Genomic DNA, 24,034 nt, shown 5'->3' with positions numbered 1-24,034 from the left:
TTAACTTTATTCAATACAAACTTCAATCATAAGATAAGGAAGAACACAGTAATCACACACTTACTCACCATGTGTTCCTTTCTTACAAGATTTGTTTGTTTTTTGTTTTTTTTACGCCGCACTCAGCAATATTCCAGCTATATGGCGGCGGTCTGTAAATAATCGGGTCTGGACTAGACAATCCAGTGATTGACATGATGAGCATCGACCCACTCATCTGTTTATATTTTCCATTATCCGGATTCCATTTGGACGTGTGGGTATGAGGGGTATATCAAAGGGTGTCAATTCCGGCACATGAAACGGTGAAATAGACAGCTTGTCACCACATCTGAAGAAGAAACACAATTTTGTTAATTTCAGAGACATTCAATACCCTTTATAAACGACCATGACGATAATTTCACATGTGTGTGTCCTTTTATTTGGTCGAAGGTGGAAATAAAGTATAAAAGGCATGAATATGTAAGAAACCTGTTGAATTTTAATTCCAACTATGATTACTCATGACCATGAGTGAGTGAATATGGTTTTATGCCGCTTTTAGCAATATTCCAGCAATATCACGCGGGGACACCAGAAATGGGCTTCACACATTGTACCCATGTTGGGAATCGAACCCGGGTCTTCGGCGTGACGATCGAACGCTTTAACCACTAGGCTACCCGACCGCCCCTGATTGCTCTCATGGCATATGGGTTGATACAGATACTGATGCAGACAATAATGACTATATTGGGAATTATATGAACCTTTTACACAAGAAGATGAAGTGTTTCCAGTTTAAGAAATATTAAAAATGGCAAATCAGCTGGTCAGGTTGGTTTAGCATGTGGATTTTTTAATCAACAAGGAACTATATAGCCCTTGTATAAACCAAGCTATATAAAAAACTGGTGACGTATTACCTCAGAGGTGGGGAAGAAACATTATTTGCCCTCTGTATAAATCTGGCACTAACCTTGGAGGCTTTAACGTTTGATTAAACAAGAACTGAAGAATCCCAAACATGCTGCGTTAAGGTTGAGGATTTATATATTACAATAAATCTGGAAAGGTTTGTTGACAGGAAAGTATTGCGACCACTGTGAGGTCGTTTGATGGTTAACATTGGAATCCCAGTGTAAACAGGGCAGACATATGAAGCTCTCGTACAATGTCTGCGTGCAGCCCTCGGTGGGGGTATCAGCAAACATTGCCTTGGTTGATAACCACAGGGGCCGCCCTAGTCCTGCACCATGACCGTGGAATATATTTATTTTATGAAAAAAAAATAATCTAGAAATGCATACAAAAGCAAGTCTAGCCAGCTCAAGCTAGCTCTATTCCACAGAAATCAGCATAGGGATTTTGTTTTTGTTTTTAGAGTTAAGAAGGAAATTGTGTAATATAATATTTCAGAGACTAAATGTTAGTCTAGGGCCGCCCTTGCATTTAGGCTGGCAAATCCTCAACATGGTAATTGCCGTTGTAAAATGTCCCAATGCAAGTAAACGTCCTGCAAATTGTCCATGAAGCAGCTGTTAGGTGTACAGTCTATAGTCACGAGAACAATGGAGAGCAGCTCTCAGCTTCATGTTGAACACGATGTATGACAAGCCAGTGGTGCCACAAATCGGTGTGCCAGGATACGGTGATCGTGCGTCCAGATACCTGATTACGATCCGTGATTTGTTAGCGCCATACACGTGTTCACGGGCTTCGCCACAGTGGTAAATGGGCCCTTTAAGGTTTTCTTCAGACACTAAGCCGACACGTTGTGATGGATGCTATACAGTCATATATGCGGCGTAAAACACAACTCACTCATTCGCTGAAACACATTGCAACTTGTTTTCGGATCTTGTATAAATAGTTTAGACCTGACTTCTACCAAGCTTTCGTCGTACCCATGAACATTTTGTAAGTTTATTAACGCAGATATGTGGCGGTCGGGTAGCCTAGTGGTTAAAGCGTTCGCTCGTCACGCCGAAGACCCGGGTTCGAATCCCGACATGGGTACAATGTGTGAAGCCCATTTCTGGTGTCCCCCGCCGTGATATTGCTGGAATATTGCTAAAAGCGGCGTTAAACCAAACTCAATCACTCACTAACGCAGATAGACCTCTTTTCAGGATGATGAAAATCTGTAAAAAGTCGATTTTGACGCCCACATAACCCATCTTATTTCGGGACCGCCTCCGTGGCGTTGTGGATAGTGCGTCTTTCAGGAGAGTGAAAGGTCGGGGTTCGATCCCCTTGCCGCGTCATATCAGACATCATAAGACGGTACTTGTTGTTACCCTGCCTGGCGTTCGGCATTAAAGACCAGCATCCAGATTATAATTATATCAGCACCATTATACGTTTTGGGAATTGAGCAAACAAGACAAACAAATGTGTTCAAACCACGCCTCATCAACGAAATGGGTGTGGGTGTGGATGTAGGTGTGGGTGTGGATGTAGGTGTGGGGTTGGTCACATCCACTATTGGGGCGGTCGGGTAGTCTACTGGTTAAAGCGTTCGCTCGTCACGCCGAAGACGCGGGTTCGATTCCCGACATTGGTACAATGTGTGAAGACGATTTCTGGTGTCCCCCGCCGTGATATTGCCGGAATATTGCTAGAAGCGGCATAAAACCATACTCACTCACCTGGCTGGTGTATGTCATCCTATCCCAATTACGTAGATCGATGCTCATGATGTCAACCAATGGACTGTCAGGTTCAGAATCGATTATTTACAGACGACCGTCATATGGCTGAAATATTGGTGACTGCGGCGTTAAACAACAAACAAATAAACAAAAACAAAACAAAAATGGCGTGAGGCTTTTGCCGATAGAAGGCAAGAACACCAGGACGTTTTACAAAGGGGAGAATTGAAAAAACAACTATTGTATATATATATATATAATATAATATAATATATATATATGATTAAATTTATAAAATTTATAAAATTAAATAATATTAATTAATATATATTGCGGTCGAAGGTGGTCAGTTGATCCAATTAAGTTAGACAAACAAGGGAGATAGTTCAATGGATATACAACTTCTTTATTACAATGAAGGAGACGTTTCGGTGTAGATACTAACACCGTTATCCAACATGTGATACAGAGAAATGTGAAGTAGCAAAGTTTCATACAGTGGATAATTAATGTTTGTACAATGATAATAGTGAGTGAGTTTGATTTTACAATATTCCATTGATATTTAGCAATGTTCCAGAAATATCACGGCGGGGGACATCTGAAATTAGCTTCACACATTGTACCCATGTCGGGAATAGAACCCGGGTTTTCGGCGTGACGAGCGAACGCTTTAACCACCAGGTTACCCGACTACCCCTGAATGATATTAGATTGATGTACACAACATACTAAGGTTGAACTATGAAGCCTGATGATGTACATGTATACTAATTAGAGTAGTAGAGTAGACAAATAGTAAAACAATACATTGATTGGTATGGACAAGTTTATTGGAAGCCGGTTTTGAAATGAGAAAGATATAATATCATAATATTTTTATAAGATAATATTAAGTTAAAAGAAATAGTTTATTTATGAATTGACTTCCATATTTTTACGTTTAACGAGATGAAACGTGAGACCATACAATTATGGTCTCTGGTGATCCCCCCCCCCCCCCCCCCCCTGGATTTTTATAGAAAACAGTTTTATTTAAATCATGAAAATACAAGTTGGGGACAAGAATAACGATGTTGTCGATGAAACCGTACACGAGTACAGACGAGGTACATTCTTCGTTTTAAATTAACCTCCACAAGTAATTGTTGCTGTTATTTTTCTTGTTTGTCGGTTTATAACGCCGAGCACAGTGATTAATGCACAGATTCCAAAGTCTGTTTTCTTGATCATGCATTCGTGAACCGGTGATTCACATCCCACGTGCGTTCGTCAATATCATATGACAGATGCTAGATAGGTTAAATAAGGTCACTTCGATCAATGTTCGCCTGAAAACAGCACACAAACGTTTGTCCATCACCGCGAACTTGTCAAGATCTCGCCCTCCGTGGTTCTGCTGTTGTCGGCAAGTGGTGCAACTCCGCTGCCAAAACTTACCAGAGCAGGCACCTGGCAGCCCTGACGTCACCGTGACGTCACGCATACCACCAACATGGCGTCATGAATGAAATCGGAAATACGAGGCAGGTCCATTCATAGTTAGCTCGCCTCGCGGACAGGATTAGGTTTTACTGGCTTGGGCTGTTGTCATCACATCGAAACACGGTAAATATTGTTTATCGCATGCTGTAGATGATTGTCGACAGTGCAAACAACCACAAGCGCTGTCTATGAACTGCAGACCAAGTTAACAGTTTTCAGTGTTTGGCTTATTTCGCATGACTGCACTCGTATTCACTCGCGGATGCGGGGCGAACCGTTGAGATGTACAACATCAGCATCTCATGCCAGATCTTGTGATCTGTTTTCATCTCATTCGTGATGCAGAAAGTCTGGATTGTTTTTCAGATTTATTTATATCTTTCAAGGAAATTCGTGTAACAAGTTAGCTTGACCTACAGTTAGGCGTAGTAATGACTCACAGCTGCTAAATGCGGTATACTACAATCCCGTCAACTGTTTTGGATGTAATTATTCCTTGTAGACGTCTGTCGGAAACTTCAGCAGTTGTATTTTCTTTTCAAAATGCGAGGTGAGTGGATGTGTTTTGATAAACATTGATTTTTTTGCAAAGAAAGGTGCAGTGTTTATTATTTAAAAATGATTGTGCAAATGATAAAATGTTTACGTGCTTATCTTTACATGCTTAAAAATAAATGCAGCAAAATTGTGTTCAGTTATCTAGTTCGGATTAAAATGATAACAGCACCACATTATCAGACTATAACAACAGAACTACCTTATTCGATGCAATAAGCCCCCCCCCCCCGCACTAATAAGAGCCCACGGCAATATTTGCTAATATTTTGGCTAGTGAACAATCCCAATTAGCACCCCTTCCGACTGATCAATGTACACAGACTTATTTATTCTTGTATAATATGCACTCGTGTGTTATATGAACCGTTAATTATGGGCAATTAAATTCTAGAAAAATATATCTGTCGTATATACTGTAAACAGGGATTTTTTTGCGACGGTTTTATTATTGCGAGTTTTGCGAACAAGACTCAATCGCAAAAATTAAAAACGCAAAAATAAGTATAAATAATACATACATACTTTATTCATTGCAACACGTCATCAAATGTTGAAATCATCAACCAGAACCACAAGTTACTCAAAAAAGTTAAAAACACAAATGAATGCAGAATGGTCACACAATAGATCACAAATGACAGTGTAAACAGACCAGTCAGTGTGAAGCCCATTTCTGGTGTCCCCCGCCGTGATATTGCTGGAATAATTGCTAAAAGCGGCGTAAAACCACATTCACTCACTCACTCACTCTTCCAACCTCGCTTGATTGCGTCAGTGTCCTTTGCAATTTTGTCCACAATTTTGTTTGCATTCAAACTCACAGTCATGACACTGAGTTGAGTCAATTATCGTATTTGATAATTGGTCGCAATCCCTACCGGTCAACTTTCCGGCCAACTCAGATTAACTAGCTTCGTAGAGAAGCTGTCTATTGTTTGGTAATCGAGGGGTCATCTCAACACGGCAACTCGCAAAAATATCTCGTCGCAGTATTGTCTTTAGTGTGGTATTCGCAATATTTTAACGGCGCAGAAATAAAGCTGTTTACAGTAAACATTTCAGGCTGTCAGCATAAACCACGAACATTTACGGTCTTTCAAATCAGTTTTTATCACCAAAATAATATTCTAATAAGAGCCCCCTATTTCTAATTATGAGAGCGCCCTGGGCGCTTATTACGTCGAAAACAGTATTCGAAAAGTAAGCCTCTACTGATTGGTGTATTGACTCTTTTCAGTGTTCAAAACTAAGTATGAGAGTCAAGGCAGTGGAAGAAATGTATGGTCCTCCCTGTTTAAATTATAATGCCACCTTTCGTCCAGTGGAAATTATGGCATTATAACCAGGTCGGCATTATAACCAGGTCGGCATAATAACCAGGTAGTAGAAAATCAGACCTTACTGACATAATATACAGACATATAAATAAGAACCAACATAATATACAGACAAATAAATAAGAACCAACATAATATACAGACAAATAAATACGAACCAACATAATATACAGACAAATAAATAAGAACCAACATAATATACAGACAAATAAATACGAACCAACATAATATACAGACAAATAAATAAGAACCAACATAATATACAGACAAATAAATAAGAACCAAGATACATCATATCAAAAGGATAATATCATTAACATCAAACTAATTTGTCAGTTATTTTAAGAAAGTGAATGGTTCTTTGTGTGAATATAAGCTGTGAAAATAACGGAGATCAATGCAATTAGTTTGTAGATTTAGAGGGATCTGTCTCCAAAAGATTAACTACATTGCCATTGTTTTTTGTCAAAATTAAAAAACAAAGTGGCGTTATAACCATGGAATTTGAATGTTCTGAAAAGAACATTGGCATTGGCATTATTACGAGGGTGGCATTATTACCATGGTATTTTGACTGTGGAATCTGTTCTAAGAAAAACATGGCATTATAACAAGGGTGGCATTAACCAAATTAACCCTTTGAAATTAAGACATGCCAACCAGGACAATACTTTTTATCCTTCAAACTTGGTAAATGTAATTTCACAAGGCTCGATTATTAGCAGTATCATTTTACCCCTTCCTTTTAGACTGATACCACCCAGAGTTATTTTGTGAATTTTATCCTGTGCATTAAGCACTCCCATATGGCCATTATTTTCCATGTGTTTGTCACATCCATTTGTGTGAAAGTACATTTATTGTTTCCTGTAATAATATTTGAAGTGTTACTTTCAGTTTCTGGTACCGGGAACATTAACCATGCTAGTACGATTTTAACTGCGCCATGTCCCATAGGCACGAAAGAGTGAGTGAGTGAGTTCGGTTTAACGCCGCTTTTAACATTATTCCAGTTATATCACGGCGTGTCAGCTTAATGTGGGAGGAAAGCCTGAAGTGATGCAGGTCTCAGACGTTTACCTCTTCAGTGGACACTAAAGAACAAGGCATTACAAAGGGGTCCTTGTCATGACCACAGTGTTGAAAAATCAATGAATTACGATAGTAGATGGTCCAAATACTAACCTTATGGGCCCTCTTGATTTTGAACACTGCAGATGATGTAGGTCAGCGAGCCTGGCCACCCGATCCCTTTACTCGCCTCTTACCACAAGCATTGTTGCCGTTTATGGCAAGCATGGGTTGCTGAAGACCGATTGTGACCTGGATCTTCACAGGTTCTAACATTGAGATCCCAGTCTATTATAGACTTAACGGCGCCTGAGCCTGTTCGGTGATATGGCATCAGTAAATTTCTTGGAAATCAAGTGAAGGGTGCCACAGGTTGCCAGCATGGAACCACCTTGGTCAAACCTGATACCCCCAAATATTATAACAAATTGATTCTTGGACTCGAAAATAGACCAGCTGGTTTATCTGGTCCAGGGCCCCGTTCCACAAAGAGATCTTAGAGCTACGACTGTCTTAAGCCTATGCTAAAGAATGGGACGAACGCTTTGGGGAACGGTCCCCAGACTTGATCATTTCAAGGCCATTATGAAATGGCTGAAATATTGCCGAGGGCTCTGGTTGGACAGCATTCACTCTCAGGACATACTGAACTTTGCTCTGAATCATCATTCAATATAGCCAGAGTAAATAAGAGCAAGCTGTGGGAGAAGCAGGAAATGAAATTTACCCGTTCTCCAACACAAAGAACATTACAAATATTTAAGTCCATATCGCATGAATAGGCTTTTGCAGGTCATTTATTAATAATGTGCACATTTGCTTTGAGGTATTGCTGTCCTTACTATGGTAATGATGTACCATAGTAACTGTATTAAACGCCCTGCTCTGTTCCTCCACACACACACACACACACACACACACACACACACACACACACACACACACACACACCCCGGACCAACTTCTGGACCAATTTGTAAGTAATCTTTATCATGTTTATAAGCTTCCCCCTACTACAAAGACCAATTTACTTGAATATCCATGTAATGTATATATTACAGATTTTGTTACTACTAACTGGATCGAGTGGTCATGCTTGCTGACTTGGTTGATGCATATCATCGTATCCCAATTGCATGGATCGATGCTCATGTTTGTTTCAATCACTGGATTGCCTGGTCCAGACTCGATTCTTTACAAACTGCTGTCATTTAGCTGGCATATTGCTGAGGCGGCATTAAACAACAAACAAACTTAAAATAACGGGTCAGAAGGGGTATAATAATTACCGTAGTTACTGCCATAATTGTCCCAGACACTTAGAAAGTTTACAAAAGGGATAGCTGTTTTTTTAAAACGTTTTAAGTTTGTTCACCATGTTCACTACTGTTTTATTTCAGTGTGTGATTTTAATAAGAGCCCCTTTTGGGAATTTTCTAAGTGTTCGATGTTGACAGGGTGTCATCATTTGAAGTGATGAATGTCATTGCTGTAACATAGTGAGTGAGTGAGTGAGTGTGGTTTTACGCCGCTTTTAGCAATATTCCAGCAATATCACGGCGGGGGACACCTGAAATGGGCTTCACACATTGTACCCATGTCGGGAATCCAACCCGGGTCTTTGGCGTTACGAGCGAACGCTTTAACCACTAGGCTACCCGACCGCCCCTTGCTGTAACATAACCAACATAGGGGGTTCTAAACTGGATCTAAATTGCTTGTTGATAGGTAAGTAGTTTGTATTTATCTCAGTCCAGGGATTTGCCGGTATCTATTCTTGAGTCAAGGGCGGGGCTTCTTTTCAGACCAAACACATGACACAAGCACAGCGCCAGATAACCTTTTGAGCAATTGAGTTTTTACTCTGGGTTTCTATTTTAATTGGGTTATTACATTTTTCATTGGGTTACCAATATTTTTTCACTCATCTATTCATCACTCTGTTGGGTATTTCCCCAAATTAGCAGTGAGTAGCATGATTAGTGAACATTTTGAGATTTATGAAAAATGAAATGATATTTTAGATGTATATAACTGTTCTAAATATATAGGCTTGACTTGGAAAGTAAATTAGCTTGTAATTGTGTTTTGGAAATTAGCTCCTTTGTACGCATGCTGAAAAAGCTTCATTGGGTATTTACACGAGCTGTTTTTAAACATTTGAGTTTTTCATTTAATGCATGCGTTTCTCTACACAAGTTAATTGAAAGTAATTGGATTTTTAATATTTGGGGGGGAGGGGGGGGTATTTTACGCAAATACGCTGCTTATCTGTAGCTCTGCACAAGTTAAATTTGTTTTTAAATTTCAGAGATCAAGTGATAGTGAACAAACTAAGGTCAAAAGTCGATGAAAATTAAAACATTTTCAACGATAGCTACAAGGCAGTTATTATCCCTTCTATGTTGTGGTTAGAAAATGGGAACTGTCATATGAATGTTCCGTCTTTATTGGGGTTTTGGGGGACACAGGTGGCCCAGTCATCTAAGGCCCCATGATTCGCTGTGCAGAGTTGCATCCCTTGGACAAGCCAGAAACCTATGTTTGTGGGTTCGAATCCAGGTTCGCCCCCATTATGTTTCTAGGTTTGTCAGCACCATACCCGTGCTTGTGGGTTTCACCGATGTGGTAAACGTCTGAGACCTGCATCACTTCGGGCTTTCCTCCCACATTAAGCTGACACGCCGTGATATAACTTGAATATTGTTAAAAGCGGCGTTAAACCAAACTCACTGACTCCTCTTAATTATTGGGGTTTCTCACAGATTGGTCTTGAAGTTGGTCAGGGAGCATTTATTGGAACAGGGTAGAAAATAACAGAATATGGAATGACTAATTACATGTGCATAATGGCGAATCAATTTCATAAGGTTTGCACAAGGGATAGCTGATGAAGATATTCAATAATTCTGTATTTACTGGTTGTCATGGCATCAGTGTAAACATGGTAATGATGCAGTAGTATAGTGTTGTATCATCATGCAAGACTTCTAGCTTGCCCAGATCTTGCTTCTGTCTAGATCTGCATCTGTCTAAGTCTGCAACTGTCTAAATCTGCAACTGTCTGATTTTGCCATGGTACAAAACATACCTTATGGATTTATGCTCAGAGCCCAATTTTCAGGTCCAAGTCTGCAGCAAGTGTCTGACAATTCCCAATTCATCTTAATCTATATTATTGATAACTAGTTTTGGCATTGAAGAGGCAACCTGCATTTCACCGATATGAGGACCAATATATAGGAAGAGGCTTTGTATTAATGCATTCAATAAAGTCTCAAAATACAATGTTAAAAAAAATCTGATTGCAAGAAAAAAGAACTTAAAATTATATCCCAATATTGAGCAAAATAACTGTATATTTTTCCCCAATTTGCCTGCCTGGGAGACTGAGTAAGATCCTGTATAAATCTGTGTACTTTGATCTCAGTCTCACACAGTGCCTCAGCTTCACACAGTGTCTCAGTCTCACACAGTATCTCAGTCTCACACAGTGCCTCAGTCTCACACAGTGTCTCAGTTTCAAACAGCGTTTCAGTCTCACACAGTGTCTCAGTTTCACACAGTGTCTCAGTCTCACACAGTATCTCAGTCTCACACCGTGTCTTAGTTTTACACAGTATCTCAGTTTCACACAGTGTCTCAGTTTCACACTGTGTCTCAGTCCTTCACAAGGTCTCAGTTTCACACAGTGTCTCAGTCTCACACAGTGTCTCAGTTTCAAACAGTGTCTCAGTTACACACGTCTCAGTCTCACACAGTGTCTCAGTTTCACACAGTGTCTGTTTCACACAGTGTCTCAGTCTCACACAGCGTCTCAGTCTCACACAGTGTCTCGGTTTCACACAATGTCTCAGTCTCACACAGTGTCTCAGTTTCACACTGTGTCTCAGTTTCACACTGTGTCTCAGTCTCACACAATGTCTCAGTCTCACACAGTATCTCAGTCTTACACAATATCTTATAGTCTCACACAGTGTCTCAGTCTCACACAGTGTCTCAGTTTCACACAGTATCTCAGTTTCACACAGTGTCTCAGTTTCACACTGTGTCTCAGTCCTTCACAAGGTCTCAGTTTCACAAAGTGTCTTAGTCTCACACAGTGTCTCAGTTTCACACAGTGTCTCAGTTACACACGTCTCAGTCTCACACGGTGTCTCAGTCTCACACAATGTCTCAGTTTCACACAGTGTCTGTTTCACACAGTGTCTCAGTCTCACACAGTGTCTCAGTCTCACACAATGTCTCAGTTTCACACAGTGTCTCAGTTTCACACAGTGTCTCAGTTTCACAGTGTCTCAGTCTCACACAGTGTCTCAGTCTTACACAATGTCTCAGTTTCACACAGTGTCTCAGTTTCACACAGTGTCTCAGTTTCACACAGTGTCTCAGTTTCACAGCGTCTCTGTCTCACACAATGTCTCCGTTTCACACAGTGTCTCAGTTTCACACAGTGTCTCAGTTACACACGTCTCAGTCTCACACGGTGTCTCAGTTTCACACAGTGTCTGTTTCACACAGTGTCTCAGTCTCACACAGTGTCTCAGTCTCACACAATGTCTCAGTTTCACACAGTGTCTCAGTTTCACACAGTGTCTCAGTTTCACAGTGTCTCAGTCTCACACAGTGTCTCAGTCTTACACAATGTCTCAGTTTCACACAGTGTCTCAGTTTCACACAGTGTCTCAGTTTCACACAGTGTCTGAGTTTCACAGCGTCTCTGTCTCACACAATGTCTCCGTTTCACACAGTGTCTCAGTTTCACACAGTGTCTCAGTTTCACACAGTGTCTGAGTTTCACACAGTGTCTCAGTTACACACAGTGTCTCAGTTTCACACAATGTCTCTGTCTCACACAATGTCTCAGTTTCACACATGTCTCAGTCTCACACAATGTCTCTGTTTCACACAGTGTCTCAGTTTCACACAATGTCTCAGTTTCACACAATGTCTCAGTTTCACACAGTATCTCAATTTCACACAGTATCTCAGTTTCACACAGTGTCTCAGTCTCACACAATGTCTCAGTTTCACACAGCGTCTCAGTTTTACACACAGTTCTATGGCATGAGATATCCTGGATCAGCCCTTGTGTAGGTCATGTCATTACATCCCTCGTTCCATGGTATGACATATCCTGGATCGGCCCTTGTGTAGGTCATATCATTACATCCCTAGTTCCATGGTATGACATATCATGCATCGGCCCTTGTGTAGGTCATGTACCAGTATGACGAATGTTCTTCAAGAAGATTCCTTAAGTCCAGCTATTCCACCCCCACGTTGTGATCATGGTGATATGTTTCTTGTGCATAACAATATGGGAGAGACCATAGGGCCATCTTCTATGGTTATTTACAGCACAATTGTTAACGACTGACAAATTTCTAAGATTAACATAAGGAAGTTGCGCACACAGTTTGAACCAAAGCCAAGGGAATGATAACAACAAAGCAGGCTAAGACGGAATAGATTCGACTCCCGGCTTCCCACCAGATTCCATCTCGCCTACTCGCATTCTCATTTGCGCTATTTTGAGACTTTGGGAGGGTGTATACCATGTATACAGTAGTGACACACATCATGCATGTTCATAGGTTAACATCAAACATGATATCCACCAGGGACATGCTACAATCATTATACTATTACCCAGGTCTCAACACAACTGTTCATCACATCCGGCACAAATGTTTGTCTTATTTCTCACTGACCATGCTGGTGCTGTAGAGGAAGCTTGGAAGACTTAGCAGGGTTCAATAAATATGTTATTTCCGGCAGCCAGTGAGGCCACTGCAAGACAAAACATCAGCTGCTCATAGAAAATTTGCTAGGCTGACACCATCCTTTTATTATCCTGTGCGTTATCTCATTTCTATTATCATAAGGGGCGGTCGGGTAGCCAAGTGGTTAAAGCGTTCGCTCGTCATGCCGAAGACCCGGGTTCGATTCCCGACATGGGTACAAGGTGTAAAGCCCATTTTTGGTGTCCCCCCGCCGTGATATTGCTGAAATATTGCTAAAAGCGGCGTTAAACCATTCTCTCTCACTCACTCACTCACTCACTCACTCACTCACTCACTTATTATGAATACCCAGGACCCATTTGCTACCATCAAGTTTCATGTCATGTCATATGGGAAGGGATGTCACAACATCAGCCTCTCAATATCAGTGACTTCCCACAGAATTTATCTTGCACTTGCGTGTAATTTGATTGGATGAGTATTTTTAGCATCATGTCATTCTGATCCAATTTAGTGGATCTATGGTAGCCAGTGGGTACAGGGTATTTATCAGAGTGTCATGCTACTTCTCGTCATGTATCGCGATACTTAATTTACATTATTTTGCATGAAATTCTCCTATTCTGTGTGGGCTGGCTTTTGCTATCAAGCTGATGTTGTGATGAACTGGCGTAGTTAATGCAGGCTCGTTCAAATTTTGTATTACGTAATCAGATTTAGCAGTTTGTTTCATGAAAGGCGAAGGGCTACCAGGAGACACTGTAGGAAACTGACTGTACACATTTCTCAATTACTGGAATGATTGAAGTTTACTGGCATCAAAGCTACAGATAAGCAGAGTAGTTGCGTAAAAAAAACACCAAAATATTCAAAACCCAATTACTTTCAATCAACTTGCGTACAGAAATGCATGCATTAAACGAAAAACTCAAATGTACAAAAACAGCTCCTGTAAATACCCAATGAAGCTTTTTCAGCATGCATACAAAGAAGCGAATTTCCGAAATACAATGACTGGCTAATTTACTTCCTGAGTCAAGCCTATATATTTAGAACAGTTATATACATCTAAAACATTATTTCATTTTTTTTAAATCTTAAAATGTTTACTAATTTTGAGAAAAACCCAACAGAGTGATGAATAGATGAGTGAAAAAATATTGGTTACCCAATAAAAAAAGTAATAACCCAATGAAAATAGAAACCCTAGAGTAAAAACTCAATTGCTCAAAACGTTTTCTGGAGCTCTGTGGCATTCAACCAGTGTATTTTTCAAGTCCTTCATTCAGTTTATTAAAAAAATGTGCTGTTGATGACACACAACAGTGGACAAGTCATAGTCACATTTTGGGCAGCGCTGGTGGAGGAGTCCGTTTCTTGACTATGCTTGTTGTAAACGGCGACTAATGGGATCAGGTGGTCAGGCTCGCTGACTTTGTTGATGCATGTCATCATATCCCAATTATGTGGATCGATGTTCATGATATTGATCACTGGATTGTCTGGTCCAGACTCAATATTTACAGACTGCCGCTATATGGCTAGATTATTGCTGAGTGCGGCGTTAAAACAACAAACCAACCAAACCAACCGTTTCTTTTATGCAGGGGATCTAGATGCTCCATGGTCTGTCGGTGTAGAAGGGCAGCGAAGGGGTAGCCTAGTGGTTAAAGCGTTTGCTTGGCATGCGGAAGACCCGAGTTCGATTCGCCACATTGGTACATTGTGTGAAGCTCATTCCTGGTGTGCCCTGCCATGATATTGCTGGAATACCATATTCAACGTAATAAGCGCCCCGTTCTAATAAACGCCCACGGCGATATTTGCTAATATATTGGCTAGTGAACAATCCCAATTAGCACCCCTTCTGATTGATTGATGTACACAAGACTTATTTATTCGCGTGTAATACGCACTCGTTATATGCACACTTAATTATGGGCAATTAAATTCGGGAAAAATATATAGATTCTGTCGTACATAAACATTTCAGGCTGTCAGCATAAACCACGAAATTAATCTTTCAACTCAACTTTTTTTTCACCAAAATAATATTCTAATTTTGAGAGCGCCCTGGGCGCTTATTACGTCGAATACGGTATTGCTAAAAGTGGCGTAAAAACACTCCGTGGAGAAGGGTCACAGAGAAGTGATCCCACAGATCCTTACCTTGTGTGCTTGCGACGGGTTAACTCTCTTGTCATGTGGACAAGGCATCCAACCTGGGATCAGACTGGATGATGTAACCCAGACATTTTGTGGCCACTACATCCGCCACATTTGTGGCCACTACATCCGCGACATGCTGGTGTGTTACCATGGTTACTAATTCGTGACTGAAGTGACCCTGCACACAGATTTATCATTAATGATTTGCATATGCCTTATTTTCGTGTTGCAGTTTATTGCAATAATGATTCACATGTTAACGCTGCACTCAGCAATATTCCAGCTGTATGACGGCGGTCTGTAAATAATCGAGTCTGGACCAGACAATCCAGTGATCAACATCATGAGCATCGATCCACGCAATTGGGATCGATGACATGCATCAAACAAGTCAGCGAGCCTGACCACCCGATCCCGTTAGTCGCCTCTTACTACAAGCATAGTCGCCTTTAATGGCAAGCATGGGTTGCTGTAGACCTATTCTACCCCGGATCTTCACGGATCCTGTAAATTTGAATCAGAAGTTTCCAAATTCATGTTGATTGTGTCTCAGCTAAACATGTGATGGTGTTGGAGAGGTGACTTGAATTTAACTGACAGGAATCAGGAGCAGGAGGAGGCATTAATTTACAATATTACATTGAATGCAATGCTCAAATACATCTGAACTTAAGAAATAAAACCTTTATTGAATTTCCTATTTCGAACAAAAAAAAGTTTTTTTCTCCAAATATGCCTGTCTAGGGCCCTTGGGATTTTGAAGTGTTCAAGTTGGTTGTTTGTTGTTGAATATTCCAGCCTGTTTATAATAAAAGTGTGAACAAGACTTCTGGTCACTGACAGTCTAAGCAATGATCCATGTTGTTGTGGTTTTATGTGGTATGGACTAGGGCTGGGACGGGTAACTCGGGTACCCGGGTCGGGTGGGTACTGTGAGGACCCGGGTACCCACAGGACTACCCGGACCCGTGGTTAGTGACGTGATGTATTGTTTCATGACAAAAAATCACTATAAAACTACATTGTTACACGACAATTTAAAGTCTCTAATGTTCGCAATTCTTCATGACTATGAACACGTTCCTTCCGACTTATATATGTTTGAACAAAGCTAAAACTTCAGTCAACTTCAGTGTGACCACATCGTTTTATTCGTTTATCTAAAAACATTCTGCCAGGGCTACTGCATGTCATACTATTCCTAATCGACATTTTGTACCTATCTCTTGACACCAACAGCGGGTACCCGGGTAGGGTCGGGTAATAGGGGTGTGGGTACCCGGATAGTAAATTTGCACTCGTCCCAGTATGGACCAGTTACCGTGCCTCTTTTGACCAGCATTGCTGGGGACGTATTCTAACCAAGAATCCCCAGACTATAACCATAATCACTGAAAATGAACATTACGACCCAACACTGAAAGCGTCAGCTGTACCAAGATCTGCTATCAGTGATTGGTGGCTGTAGTATACGATCACTCGTTGCATGTAATGACTAATCAGTAGGTACATTACGGAGGTAAATGGAGTGTGGAGCGTATGTATTGTGGTGTGTCTGGCAGGCTCCCAGGCTGACTTACTACTCACTCCAAGAATGCAGTTACACTCTGCCTGTGGGGAGGCACAACTGCCCAGCGTTGTATGCCAATGAGTCATTCACCAATATGCGTCTTAGTTACCGTAGTAACCATAATAATGTATGTGCTGTGAGACTGTGGCATGGAGTGCTGGGTAAGTACTGTCAGCGATGCAAACAGCAGTAATGGTGGTCAGTCAGGATTACCTCATGGTATTGGATGTGCTGCCTCTCAAGTAGGAAGATTTACATCCCAGAATACAGACAGACGGACAGATAGGTTATTCAGTATGTGAAGCCATATTGCCTATTGTACAGTTCAGTTTAAACAAGTACTTGAAAAGGAAGGGAATTTAATGAAGTCAGCGTCTTTTGGTATGAGGAATACAACTTGTTACTTCATCAGGTGAATGGTGTAAGCAATGGTAAGTATACAGCGATAGTAACTAACAGCGATAGAAACTAACAGTTTTAGTCCACTAGTCCTTATAATGATAACATAAAGCAAAACCCTTAAAAATGGCAAATTTCTACTAGGCATTATGAAAAGGACTGATACCTTAACTTAATTGGGCAGTTTGGCAAGGACTACAGGACTAGTGCCAATTTCTAACGCTGAGTATATACTCGAAACCTTGAATGTTCACCTGATGAAGGAGTAAGTATATACTCCGGGGTTTTAAACACCGCTTTTTACAGTATTCCAGTTATATCATGGCGTGTCAGCTTTATGTGGGAGGAAAGCCCGAAGTGATGCAGGTCTCAGATGTTTACCACTTTGGTGAAACCCACGAGCACGGGTATGGTGCTTACAAACCTAGAAACATAATGGGAGCGAACCGGGTTTCGAACCCACATTCACAGGTTTCTGGCGTGCCCGAGGGACGCAACTCTGCACAGCGCATTGCAGCACTTAGACGACACATGCCACCGAACTCTTTAAGAAGAGTATTGTGATTGGTTGTTGAGAGACAGCCTCTGGCCTACACTGCATTATTAAGGTATTGCGAGTATTCCTGCCTTTGAACTAAAAAAATTAATAATTAAATGATAACACTAGGACTGTTGACATAGAATTCCATGATACAGCATAGGTGATGGCAGCTCAATTGAATAATATCACTTGCTGTCTTGACTCCTTTAACGTTAACTGCTCAAGATGTGATGTAATGCGGGGTAGAATAGGGGCAGCAACCCATGCTTGCCGTAAAAGGCGACTGTGCTTGCCGTAAAAGGCAACTGTGCTTGCTGATCCCAATTGCGTGGATCGATACTCATGATGTCAATCACTGGATTGTCTGGTCCAGACTCGATTATTTACAGACCGCCGTCATATAGCTGGAATATAGCTGATTATACTCAACATATAGCTGAAATATTGCTAAGTGCAGCTTTAAACAACAAACAAAACAAAACAAGAAAAATCAGCTGAGAATATGTCAGTCACTGATGAAGACTGTACAAAGTACAGGTGTTATTTCACGAGTTCGCTGAATCCTTTGAAAGTAAATGACTGGTGTAGTGTATTCATCACGACTGCTGTTTTGGTACTCAACACCTTCACATCGTGGGTATGCAGTGTTTGACTTGTAATTATCAGATTATACACAAGGTTACCAAGAACAAAGATGTCATCAAAGACAGTTGGCCACTGTCACAAGAGCATGGTGTATACATACACCATGTACACAAACTGATCACTCTTGACACGGAAGCGCTGCCTAAATCTAGCACTCAGTTACATTGTTTATTTTGAGCTTTGTTATGTATGTCATTGTTTCTGCTCATGTGGAGTGAACCTGACATGACAATATACTCCCAATATGGCCAGACAAAAATGTGTCACTTGATTAATGTGAGCCAGGGACACTTGCATTTTGCAGATTAATTTCATGGTAAAATGAATTTCTTGAATTATAGTATGGCATAATGGAATGGAGATACTGGAAAATGCAAGATGAGTGCATGCACGTGATTGAATATCTTTGCTGCGATCTTTGTGAAAAAAACATGTAGAAATGCACACTGAACTGTCAACCCGATCAGTGCCTAGATTAACAGTGACAGGCATCAAGATTCATTGAGCAGTGGTTCAAGCACCTGCCACAAGTAGATACCGCCAAGTTCATTGATCATTGATACAAGCACCTGTCCCAAGTATGTACCCTATGTTCATTGACAAGTCCCCCATGTTTGTTTACACACTGGTACAAGCACCTGCCTCAAGTATGTCCCCCATTTTCGTTTAACACACTGGTACAAGCACCTGCCTCAAGTATGTCCCCCATGTTTGTTTACACACTGGTACAAGCACCTGCCTCAAGTATGTCCCCCATTTTCGTTTAACACACTGGTACAAGCACCTGCCTCAAGTATGTACCCCATGTTCGTTTAACACACTGGTACAAGCACCTGCCTCATGTATGTACACTATGTTCATTGACAAGCACCTGCCTCAAATATGTACCCCCATGTTCATTGAGCATTGATACAAGCACCTGCCTCAAGTATGTCCCCCATGTTCATTGAGCATTGATATAAGCACCTGCCTCAAATATGTATCCTATGTTCATTGATCATTGATACAAGCACCTGCCTCAAGTATGTCCCCCATGTTCATTGAGCATTGATACCAGCACCTGCCTCAAGTATGTCCCCCATGTTCATTGAGCATTGATACAAGCACCTGCCTCAAGTATGTACCCTATGTTCATTGACAAGCACCTGCCTCAAATATGTACCCCCAATTTCATTGAGCATTGATACAAGCACCTGCCTCAAGTATGTCCCCCATGTTCATTGAGCATTGATACAAGTACCTGCCTCAAGTATGTACCCCCATTTGCGTTTAACACACTGGTACAAGCACCTGCCTCAAGTATGTACCCTATGTTCATTGACAAGCAACTGCCTCAAATATGTACCTGTCATTGAGCATTGATACAAGCACCTGCCTCAAATATGTACCCCCATGTTTATTGAGCATTGATACAAGTACCTGCCTCAAGTATGTCCCCCATGTTTTTTTAACACTGGTACAAGCACCTGCCTCAAGTATGTCCCCCCATGTTCGTTTAACACATTGATACAAGCACCTGTCTCAAGTATGTACCCTATGTTCATTGATCATTGATACAAGCACCTGCCTCAAGTATGTCCCCCATGTTCGTTTAACACATTGATACAAGCACCTGCCTCAAGTATGTACCCCATGTTCCTTTAACACTGGTACAAGCACCTGCATCAAGTATGTCCCCTATGTTCGTTTAACACACTGGTACAAGCACCTGCCTCAAGTATGTACCCCATGTTCGTTAAACAATGGTACAAGCACCTGCCTCAAGTATGTCCCCAATGTTCATTGAGCATTGATACAAGCACCTGCTTTGAGTTTTTGCAACACATTTTTTTTATTTCATGGTGTGAGATATATTATCGTAACTGTTTCCTTTTCGCTCTTCACACCTATCAGTGAAGATGTAAGGTATTGCGCATCACACGAGAGACCAGGAAATTCCTCACTCACATCAGGAAAGCCCCTACATTGTCAGCACTCTGCTACATCCTGGACACTGACTCCAGCAGCCCCAGGAAGAGGTGACTCACAGTCATTGCCAGATCCCCTGTGGACTATGCAGCTATATTCTAGCCGATGTATGCGTTATTTAGACAAGTACAGTAACTCCCAGCTTGCAGTGGAGGTGTAGAATCAGCTCGGTCTATATATACCTAGTGTAGATAGATGCTGGCCTTCCTTATCACTCCCTGTAGTCAGAGGAACGGATTCCTTCATGTGAGTAACTAGATGCTCTGTGTGTCGTGTTGTGGCTTGAGGATCTCCTGGTTGCGGAGGCAGGCATCTGTGTACACTGACTGGCTCAGGTGAGGCATGAATTAATGAAGAATTAGGCCATAAGGTGATAATGCCTTACTTTGTTGATGGCTGTGACCTGGTGATGTTAACTTATTGCTGACTTACATGATAGGATTCTTGTTGATGAATGTCGTAGGGTATTTGATATGTTGTGTTATTGTGTTTCATTGGTTGTAATGAGGGTAGTAAGAATTCTGATTTGTGTCATCATTGATTTGTTGTGTTATTTTGTTTGATTGGTTATTAAGAATCTTTGATTTGTGTCATCTTTGTGTCATAGAATCTTGATTTGTTTGATTTATTTTGTTACATTGTTTTATGCTTTTGCATTGTTTAGTTTTTTGGGTAAATGATCTTGAGCTTATGATGTATTCATGATTTTGATAAAAAAAAATTAAAAATAGAACTATAATTATTTCCAGTATGATCAGTTACCGTGGTGATTGTTACTTTATTTCAAAAATGAAAAAAATTCAAGTTGAAAGGTACTTTATAAACACTGGATTTATGAGTACCAAAATTGTAAAAAAACATTTATGACCCGTATTTAATGATGAGGAAAGCTTGAGAAAGTTGGAGAAAGTAGGAACTATGGCCACTTGACATGTAAACCGACACAGGTCAGGATGTGCCCACTATGAAGTAACAAAGTGCAAGTGTGCCAACTTGTAAACTTCCGCCAGTCTGCTTATGTTTCAACACAGCTTCATCTACTCCCTGCTAGACATACCTCCACATCCTGGCCTCATGATGCCTTCATTAACAGGTCCTCCATCTTAAATTGTATATCATGTACCGTATTCGACGTAATAAGCGCCCCGCTCGAATAACGGCCCACAGCGATTTTTGCTAATATATTGGCTAGTGAACAATCCCAATTAGCACCCCTTCCGATTGATCAATGTACAGAAGACGTATTTATTCGCGTATAATACGCACTCGCGTGTTATATGCACCGTTAATTATGGGGAATTGAATTCTGGAAACTTAAACATTTCAGGCTGTCAGCATAAACCACAAAATTTATCTTTCACCAAAATAATATTCTAATTTTGAGAGCCCCCTGGGCGCTTATTATGTTGAATACGATATATATGAAGACATGTTGAGATATTGCTAGACTAACATGTAGTCTCTGAAATGAATACATCTTACAGAGAAAAAAAGTTGTTAAATTATCTTACTAAATATATTATTAAAAGGAACCCAGAGACCCTTCATTTTCAGAATGATACTGCAGTAAGCTAGACTTGGCAAACATTATAGACTTGCATGGGTTGTATTTGGTATCTTTGTTTCAGGGTCTGTATGACAGACTAAGATATTGCATTGATGTGTAGTAATTTGCTAGTGTTTTATGAATTGAACACGCTTATAACTAAGTGATGGATATTACAAACTGTTTTTTTTGTTTTGGCCATTTGCTGTATATGTTGTATATGCTTATAATGAACTTTGGTTAAAACGAACTAAAATAACAGTCCCTATGAGTTTGTTATAATTGTAGTATACTGTAGTGATGATGATGATGATGATGATGATGGGTGATGGGTGGAGCACGGGTGGCCCAAATGTCTTTAACTCTTTGTATTATCAACACTTCAAAGTCCTACCTGACACTCAATAACTTGAGGGGGGCACAGGTGTGATTTGCTGTGCAGAGTTGCGTCCCTTGGGCACGCCAGAAACCTATGATTATGCGTTTGAATCATGGTGCGCCCCGATTATGTTTCTAGGTTTGTCAGCACCGTACCCGTGCTCGTGGGTTTCACCTCGGGCTTTCCTCCCATTTTAAGATGACATGCAGTGATATAACTGGAATACTGTTAAAATCGAAGTTAAACCCTACTCACTCATCGGTCACTGCTTTCTGTGCATTACCATGAAGACATGATTACTTGGTGAAGACATGATTACCTGGAGAAGACTTGATTACCTGGTGAAGACTTGATTACCTGGTGAAGATCGCTATATAAGCGCAATAATCTTGGACGCGATGTTAAACCCCATTTCACCTCACCTCACCTCACCTCACCTGGTGTAGACTTGATTACCTGGTGAAGACATGATTGTTGACACGCCTCCATCACATAGCAGGCTTGTTCAACAACAAAATACACAGTAATTACCATGATAACTTTGTTTGTTTCTTTATGATTTCAGATGATGTGGACTGTGAGAGGGAGGAGCCCTCTGCACCCCTCAGCTCGTGAGTGTCGGCCAGCTGCAGTCCGCCACCGCCCTCATCGCCCCCCCACCACCTACTAATCAGTGAGTCACTACGGCTCATGTTGGAGCAGGGTTTTACACGATGCAGAAATGTGTGTCCAGTCCGCACAAATATATAGAATGGATGCAGAAATGTGTGTCCAGTCCGCACAAATATATAGAATGGATGCAGAAGTGTGTGTCAAGTCCGCACAAATATATAGAATGGATGCAGAAATGTGTTTCCAGTCCGCACAAATATATAGAATGGATGCAGAAGTGTGTGTCCAGTCCGCACAAATATATAGAATGGATGCAGAAATGTGTGTCCAGTCCTCACAAATATATAGAATGGATGCAGAAATGTGTGTCAAGTCCGCACAAATATATAGAATGGATGCAGAAATGTGTGTCCAGTCCGCACAAATATATAGAATGGATGCAGAAATGTGTGTCCAGTCTGCACAAATATATAGAATGGATGCAGAAATGTGTGTCCAGTCTGCACAAATATATAGAATGGATGCAGAAATGTATGTCCAGTCCGCACAAATATATAGAATGGATGCAGAAATGTGTGTCCAGTCCGCACAAATATATAGAATGGATGCAGAAATGTGTGTCCAGTCTGCACAAATATATAGAATGGATGCAGAAATGTGTGTCCAGTCCGCACAAATATATAGAATGGATGCAGAAATGTGTGTCCAGTCCGCACAAATATATAGAATGGATGCAGAAACAAATATATATTGCATCCCAATCTTGACAAGAAATATAAAGTTCCTGTAATACAAGTAAATATTAAATCTTGTAGTACACTATTTCATTAGTTTACAACCCGTGAAGATCCGGGGTAGAATAGGTCTTCAGGAACCCAAGCTTGCCGTAAAAGGTGACTATGCTTGTCGTAAGAGGCGACTAACGGGATCGGGTGGTCAGGCTCGCTGACTTTGTTGATTGCATGTCATCGATCCCAATTGCGTGGATTGATGCTCATGATATCAATCACTGGATTGTCTGGTCCAGACTTGATTATTCACAGACCGCCGTCATTTAGCTGGAATATGGCTGAGTGCGGCGTTAAACAACAAACAAACAAAAACATTACTTTACAGGACCCTCATATTTTCGGTAAGGACCTTTGAAATTAGTAATTGGGGGGTCATCTGGACCCCTAGTTTTGTAGGTGGAGCTGAAACCCTGCAGTAATTCTAAGTAAGCTCCCTCCCTCTTCTTGTCAAGCACCTGCTGAACGGACACCATTACTGGAGTATATATACATGTATATCATTAGGTATTAACCATTAAATAATCTGTCTGAAGGAGGCATGGGATTTTTCTGTGAGAAAAAAATATTTTTCTCGGCCAAT

At 40.8% G+C, this 24,034-nt stretch overlaps 1 protein-coding gene across 5 annotated transcripts in view; it reads left to right on the top strand.

The window, feature by feature from the left end:
• The first annotated feature begins 4,038 nt into the window (after positions 1 to 4,038).
• LOC139477846 (uncharacterized) overlaps positions 4,039 to 24,034 on the top strand; it is a 35,708-nt gene continuing 15,712 nt past the window's right edge. Inside the window, exons 1-2 of one of the 5 annotated variants that reach the window (XM_071260275.1) lie at positions 4,039 to 4,244; positions 22,617 to 22,724. The gene's annotated coding sequence lies outside the window, so the exon portion shown is untranslated. Of the gene's footprint in view, positions 4,245 to 4,648; positions 4,672 to 16,740; positions 16,868 to 16,899; positions 17,005 to 20,319; positions 20,462 to 22,616; positions 22,725 to 24,034 lie in introns of those variants that run through there. The other 4 variants (XM_071260280.1, XM_071260277.1, XM_071260278.1 and 1 more) reach the window with 4 other exon arrangements.

This window comes from Haliotis cracherodii, unplaced genomic scaffold (assembly GCF_022045235.1).
Source record: "Haliotis cracherodii isolate W230 unplaced genomic scaffold, xgHalCrac1.p SCAF_36, whole genome shotgun sequence".
In the NCBI taxonomy this organism is placed as follows: Eukaryota; Metazoa; Mollusca; class Gastropoda; order Lepetellida; family Haliotidae; genus Haliotis; species Haliotis cracherodii.
Note: the sequence above shows the minus strand (reverse complement) of the source record. Positions and strands in the feature narration are given on the sequence as shown.